Genomic DNA, 7936 nt, shown 5'->3' on the forward strand with positions numbered 1-7936 from the left:
TTTATTTGGAAATGGGATGGTTCAGATGCAATCAAGTTGAGATAGCATAACATTGAATTAGGCTGGGCCTTAGTCTTGTATGACTGGTGTCCTTATAAGAAGAAGAGAAATGACACAGAAGACACACTGGGGGAATACCATGGGATGAAGGAAACAGAGTTTAGAATAATAGGTGAATAAGTCAGGGAGCACCCAAAATTGCTGGTAGCACCAGACACTAAAGAAAGTCATTGAACATCTTCCTTAGAGCCTTTATAGTATGACTCTGCCAACACCGCCTAGCTTCCAGAACTGTGAGAGAATGAATTTCTGTTGTTTTAAGCCACTCGATCTGGGACAATTTTTTTTTTTTTATGATAGTCACACAGAAAGAGAGAGAGAGAGAGGCAGAGACACACACAGGCAGAGGGAGAAGCAGGCTCCATGCAGGGAGCCCGACGTGGGATTTGATCCTGGGTCTCCAGGATCGCGCCCTGGGCCAAAGGCAGGCGCTAAACCGCTGCACCACCCAGGGATCCCTTGATCTGGGACAATTTGTTATAGAAGCCCTGAAACCAGTAAGCCTGAGGGTTTTTTTAATTTTATTTTTAAAAATGCAAGTATTAAAAAAAATTATTGAACTATAGTTGACATGCAATATTGTATTAGTTTCAATGTATGACATAGTGATTCAATGTTTATACACATAATGAAGTGATCACCATGTTACCATGCATCACCATACAAAGTTATTACAGTGTTATTGACTATATTCCCTTTGCATCCAGCCCCTTTATTTTAAGATTGGAAGTTTTTACTTTTTAATTCCCTTCCCTTTCACCTGTACTTCCACCACTTCCGTTCTGGTAACCACTGGTTACCACTGGTTCTTGTATTTATGAGTCTGTTTATTTGTTTGCTTGTCTGCTTTGCTTATTAGAATCCATATATGAGTAAAATCATGTGATATTTGTCTTTCTCTGATTTAGTTCACTTAGCACAATACCCTCTAGGTCTATCTGTGTTGTTGCAAGATTTCATTTTTATGACTAAATAATATTCTGTTGTTTACATACACCACAGCTTCTTTACCTATTCATCTGTTGGTGGACACTTAAGTTCCTCTCATATCTTCACTATTGTAAATAATGATGGAATGAACATACAGTGAGTATATCTTTTTTGAGCTAGCGGTTTTTTTCTTCAGATAAATACCCAGGAGTGAAATTGTTGGATTGTATGTTATTTCTATTTTTAATTTTGAGCAGTGTCCATACTGTTTTCCATAGTGACTGCACCAGTTTACATTTCCACCGACGGTGTATGAGGGTTCCCTTTCCTCACATCCTCTCCAACACTTGTTATTTCTTGTTATTTCTTTATTTATTTTGATACTAGTCCTTCTGACAGGTGTGAGGTGATATCTCAATTGTAGTTTTGATTTGCATTTCCCTGATGAAGAGTGATGTTGAACATTTTTTCATGTATCTGTTGGCCACCTGTATGTCTTCTTTGCAAAATGCCTATCGGGTCATCTACCCATTTTTAAATCACATTGTGCTGATTTGGTGTTGAGTTGCATGAATTCTTTATTTTGGATATTAACTTCTTATAGGATGTATTACTTGCAAATATGTCCTCCCAATAAATTATCTTTTAATTTTGTTGGTTTCTTTAGCTGTGCAAATGCTGTTTAGTTTGATGCAGTCTTAATAGTTTATTTTTGCTTTTGTTGCCCTTGCCTGAGAAGACAGGTCTAAAAAATATTGCTAAAAGAGTTTATTGCCTATGTTTTTTTTTCCCTAGAGTTTTTATAGTTTCAAGTCTTACACTTAGGTCTTTAATCCATTTTGCATTTGTTTTTGTTTTGGTGTAAGAAAGTGGTCCAGTTTCATTCTTTTGCATGTAGCTGCCCAGTTTTCCAGACATCATTTGTTCAAGAGAATGTCTTGTCCCCTTTTTCATGTATTAATTGACCATATAGGTATGGATGTATTTTTGGGCTCTCAGTTCTCTTTTGTTGAATTATGTGTCTGTTTTTGTCCTCTACCATACTGTTTTGATTACTGTAGCTTTGTAGTATATAGTTAACCCTTGAACAACACAAGTTTAAACTGCACAGGTCCACTTATAGGCAGATTACTTTTTCAATAAGTACAGTACTATACGTGTATTTTCTTAATAACATTTTCTTTTCTTTAGCTTATTTTATTGTAGAAATAGAGTATATAATACATATGACATACAAAGTATATGTAATTGACTGTTTATGTTACCAGTAAGGCTTCTAGTCAACAGTTAGTTATCAGTAGTTAAGTTTTCAGGTATCAAAAGTTATACATGGAGCCCTGCATTGGGCCACCTGCTTAGTGGGGAGTCTCCCTTTCCCTTTAACCCTCCCTCCTACTTGTGTTCTCACTCCCTCTCTCTGTCTCTCTCAAATGAATAAATAAAAAGTCTTTAAAAAATTATACATGGATTTTTGCCATACTAGGAGGGTGGCATCCCTGACCCCCATGTTGTTCAAGGGTGAACTGTAGTTTGAAATCTAAGAATGTGATACCTCCAGTTTACTTCTTTTTCAAGGTTGCTTTTGGTGTTCGGGGTCTTTTGTGGTTCCATACAATGTTTAGGATTATTTATTTTAGTTGTGAAAAAATGTCATTGATTTGACTATTTTGACAGGCATTGATTTGAATCTGCAGATTGTTTTGGGTGGTATGGACATTTTAATATTAAATTCTTACAATCTAAGAGCATAGTATATCTTTCTATTTGTTTGTGTCTTCAGTTTCTTTCATTGATGTCTTACAGTTGTCAGAGTACAGGTCTTTTACCTCTTTGGTTACATTTATTCCTAGGCATTTTATTCTTTTTGATGCAGTTGTAAATGGAATTTTCTTAAATTTTCTTACTAATAGTTCATTAGTAGTGAAACTTGAATTTCCATGAGAGATACCTCTTTCCATTGAGGCAAAGGAGGCCTTCATTAAAGTAAGTGTTTTAAAAAGAGACATTGAATTAATATATCAGCAACCATTAACATATCTTCTGGAAAACAGCTTCTCTGAAGAACTGCAGCAAAACCAAATTCCTTTTTTACAAGGATAAGGAAAGTTACAAAGTTTGGAAATCTGTCCAGAAAGGAGTGGTATAGCTGGGGCCTGACTCGTATTCTCTATTTATTTACCAAGGAGAGCAAGAGCCTATTAATCGGAAAGAGAAAAAAAAAAGCATTAGGTGGCAAATGGGGTGTTGGAAATACCTATATAATGTCACACTGATTTGAGGATGAGGGCAGAAGACATCTAAATATCCTATGATGTTCATATTAAGACCAAGGGATAAAGAAATTCATTTCATGGAATAGAAGGAGAAGTTTTTAGGCATTACAGTGTTCAGTATTTGCTAGTGTTAGAAAAAATGTTGGTCCTGAACATTAATAGAAATAAAGTAGTCTAACAAATTGAATTAAATTATTAGTTAACAGGTGATATAGTGGTAATATTAGTTAAATGATATGGTGATAAAGTATATTCATATGCTAAGAATAGACTATCAAAAACTATAATCATCTGGCATAATTTTTTTATCTAATCCTTTCATAAAGCTTCATTGAGATCTTATGGCAGATACAGTCATTTTAGCAAAAGCCCTGATATTAGATTACTATAGGTAGAAGCCACTCTAGAAATGAAACTTTATAATTTGAATAAAACAGAACTCATAACTATCATTTTAATCTGTCTAGTGAAGCAAGTTTTTAGGACATTTATTTGTCTTGTTATCCAAGTGATAAAAAGACCATGTAATCCAGACAAACTATTAAAGCTTTCTAAATACAAATTTACTTGGCTTTGGAATGGAATTCTTTTTTATGGTTTAACAAAGTAACCATATTATTAAAAATATCAATTTATTCCACAACCATAGAGTTTCAAATATGCCTTAACTCTTATGAAACTTATTTTTCTTCTATATACGGTCTTGGAATTCAAGTACTAAACAGGAGCTAAAGCTCAGTGAAAGACAAAACATATACACATAATAGTTGAGACCATTGGAAGTAAATTGAAGTCTGATAAAACCTAGAGATTTATTATATGTAACAGCCAGAAAATTATTTTAAACTTGAAATAGCCAAGAAAGATTATTGGCTTTCTTTCATTGCAGTGCTGGCTTGACTATCTATTGACTAGTCAGTTTTCAACTCTGGGCAAAAGGTTAACTTGTAGATTTTTGTCTGGAAGAGAAGAAAATAATTTCTGTCCAGTAGAACAAATAAAACAAGATTTTTTTCTGTGATTATGTTGAATATAAGTAGTTTCATATCTAACACAGAAATCTTATACTAACATTTGTTTTATTCCTGTATATTTTATTCTTAAAGAATCTATGAGCCAGTCATAATCCTTACTGGTTTCCTTATTAATTAATGATTTAATTTGAATATGATTTGACATGTTCATTTTATATTGTATAAGAATCATGTTTTTTGGTAGTGGGTGGGGCCGGGGCTGGGGTGACCCCGCCAGAGCCACCTCTGCCAGCAACATGTTCAAGGTAATTCGGAGGTCTGTGGGGCCAGCCAGCCTGAGTCTGCTCAGCTTTAAAGTCTATGCGTCACCTAAAAGGGACTCACCTCACAAAATTTCTGTGAAGGTTAATGAGCTTTCACTCTACTCAGTTCCTGAGGGTCAATCTAAATATGTGGAGGAGCCAAGGACCCAGCTTGAAGAAAGCATTTCACATCTCCGACATTATTGTGAGCCATATACAAGTTGGTGTCAGGAGATGTACTCACAAGCAAAGCCCAAGATGCAGAGCTTGGTTCACTGGGGGTTAGACAGCTATGAATATCTCCAAAATGCACCTCCTAGATTTTTTCCAAGACTTGGTGTTAATTGGTTTCGCTGGCATTGTTGGACTTCTTGGCTAGAGGGTCAAAAATAAAGAAGCTGGTGTATCCACCTGGGTTCATGGGACTAGCTACCTCTCTATTATTCACAACAAGCCATCGTATTTGTCCAGGTCAGTGGGGAGAAATTGTATGACTGGGGTTTACAAGGAAACATAGTCGTAGATTTGTGGAAGGAGAACTTTCAAAAGTTATAGGTAAACATTGGAAACTCCATTTTCTACAGAAAAATGGCAGAAAAGTCAGTACTGAATGTAGTAAATTGGCTTTCTTCTTCAGGAAAAACTATACCAGGCTTCTTTGTTATCTTGGGTGATGCCATACTACCAGTGGACTAATCGGAAATCCTTTCACCTAGAGATAATGTCCAGCATTTGAACTCCTGGTTCTCATGTTGCTATTTATGTACATAATTAAAATTCTGAATTAAAAAAAAGAATCATGTTTTTCAACTAATGAAAATTGTACTTCATTTTGGCAATCATTCACTGAGATGCCATGAGTTCATCATGATAGAGCCAAGTAAATGGTATTAAAGGGGACATTCACCCCATGGTTATTTAAATTCAGTTATGTTTTTTCTTGCTCAAATGGCAATCAGTTTTAACTTCTTTGATTCTCTTTTTTCTTTCTTCCTACTGCTATTTTTTTTTCTGGCTCATGCATAATTGAAAATTGATTCCCATTGGTGGTGATTAGGAATTTGGTTTTGTGGTTTGACCATTTGATGAGATCTCTATTCTATGAATGATGAGCTATCCTCTAGTAAGTGAATATGACAGAAAATTTGGTTTGCCAGTCTTTTTTATTTGTTTCTTTATCTGTTTGTGAGCTCAAAACAATTAAAATTTTGTGCCTCTTGGGAAGCACAACAATTCCTTGATTTCTGAACTAATGGGTTTTGTGCTTTCATTTTATTTTGATCTATGGCTGAAATTGTAGAACTGAAGCAATAAGTTCTCTTTATATTTATGTTTATGTTTGCGTGTCTACAATTCAGAAAAGTATTTACATCTCTTTGACAAATGTGAAATATTTTTCTATCTCTGGCAGATGTAAAAAGGTTGCATTCTTAAATAAATGAAGTTCTGTTTTATTCAGGAATAAGTACTTACATAAATTATATATTTTTAAATTCACAGAAAATAAACTTGTTTTTCAATATTTTAAAAGTTTAAAAGTTCTAATCCTCTCTTCCACAAAAATAATAATCCTCCATACAGATAGCTAGTTCAGAAACATTTAAAGAATCTAAGTCACAAAATCAAAATGAAACTTTAGCAAATCATGAGTCGTCTTTTTCTTTGTTCATTTGTTTTGTTGCTTAAATTCCACTTATGAGTGAAATCATATGGTATTTGTCTTTCTCTGACTTACTTATTTTACGTAGTGTTATATACCCTCTAGGTGCATGTTGTTGCAAATGGATATTCCATTGTGTATGTATGTGTGTATGCATATATATATCACATCTTCTTTATCCTGTCATCTATTGATGGACACTTAAGCAGCTTCCATATCTTAGCTATTATAAATAAGGCCAGTAAATAGAGGGGTGCGTATATCTTTCTGAATTAGTGTTTTCATTTTCCTTGGTTAAATTTCCAGTAGTAAAATTACTGGATATGTGGCAATTCTAGTTTTAAAACTAGAATGGAAAACATTTGTGGAAAACAGTACAGATGTACCTGCGCTAATTTCCATTCCCACCAACAATATATGAGGGTTCCTTTTTCTCTACATCCTTTCCAATGCATGTTTCTTGTGTTTTTGATTTTAGCCATTCTGATAGGTGTGCAATGATATCTCCTTGTGATTTTGATTTGCGTTTCTCTGATGATCAGTGATGTTGAACATTTTTTCATGTGTCTGCTGGGAATCTGTATGTTTTCCTTAGAAAAATGTTCATTTAGGTCCTCTGCCCATTCTTTAATTGGATTATCTGAGTTTTTTGTGTTGAGTTGTAGAAGTATTTATACATGTTAATCCTAATTGGATCCATCATTTGCAATATATCTTCTCCCATTCAGAAGCTAATCTTTTTGTTTTGATGATGGTTTCCTTTGCTATGTAAGAGCTTTTCATTTAGGGGACACCTATACTGTATTGCTTTGATCGCTATAGCTTCGTAATATATCTCAAAGTCTACATGATGTTTAAGCTTATGAAAAATGTAAATTTGTGTTCATGTAAATTGAATCATAATAATGACATATGCTTTTATATAACAGAAATTATGCTTGGCATTTCCTAGCTTAAACACAATGTCCAAATTCTTTGGTAAATCAAAATCTTTATCTAATATTCAGAAGAATTAATGTATAATCTTTCCATACATCAATAATAGTTACTTAACATTGAATCCTGAAACACGGAGTATTAAAGATAAATTTAAGATGATATACTTTTGCGTCTTGGTTTTATATGCTAAGAGTACAAGCAATATAAGAAATAGTGAAAGGGATTACAAGGGAAAGGAGGGGAACTGAGTGGGAAAAATTAGAGAGAGAGAGACTGACTAACCATGAGAGACTCCTAACTCTGGGAAATGAACAAAGGGTTGCGGAAGGAGAGGTGGGTGGGGGGTTGAGGTAACTGGGTGACTGGCACTTGAGGAAGGCACTTAATGGGATGAGCACTGGGTGTTATAATATATATTGGGAAATCGAACTTCAATAAAAACAAATGAAAAAAAAAACAAAAAAACCCCAAAATATATGAGTGGCAGTACTATTGAATAATTTTATGAATGTGTTTATCATTTTTGCTACCTTAAGGTTAATAAAAAAGTAAGGCTATAGGAAGTTGTGTTATGTGGAGTTTTAAGCTTTGCTAGTCTGCCAGCATACTTGCATATGACAGTTTTCACTTTTTTGCCTTACGGTTTTTTCTATGAATAGAAGTTATTACTTTGGTGAAAAATCATAGTTAATATGGATGGGTGAAATTATAGTAGGAAAAATAATGAGAAACATAACATCTTTTTTTTAAGAAAGGAGTTTACAATTTTTGCTGTAAATCATTGTGTTACTTTAATAC

The 7936-nt window shown here is 34.1% G+C and overlaps 1 pseudogene; it reads left to right on the forward strand.

Moving 5' to 3' along the window:
* Window positions 1–4501: 4501 nt before the first annotated feature.
* Window positions 4502–5094, forward strand: LOC112916572 (MICOS complex subunit MIC26 pseudogene; annotated as a pseudogene).
* Window positions 5095–7936: the final 2842 nt, after the last annotated feature.

Source organism: Vulpes vulpes, chromosome 3, assembly GCF_048418805.1.
Source record: "Vulpes vulpes isolate BD-2025 chromosome 3, VulVul3, whole genome shotgun sequence".
NCBI classification, from domain to species: Eukaryota; Metazoa; Chordata; class Mammalia; order Carnivora; family Canidae; genus Vulpes; species Vulpes vulpes.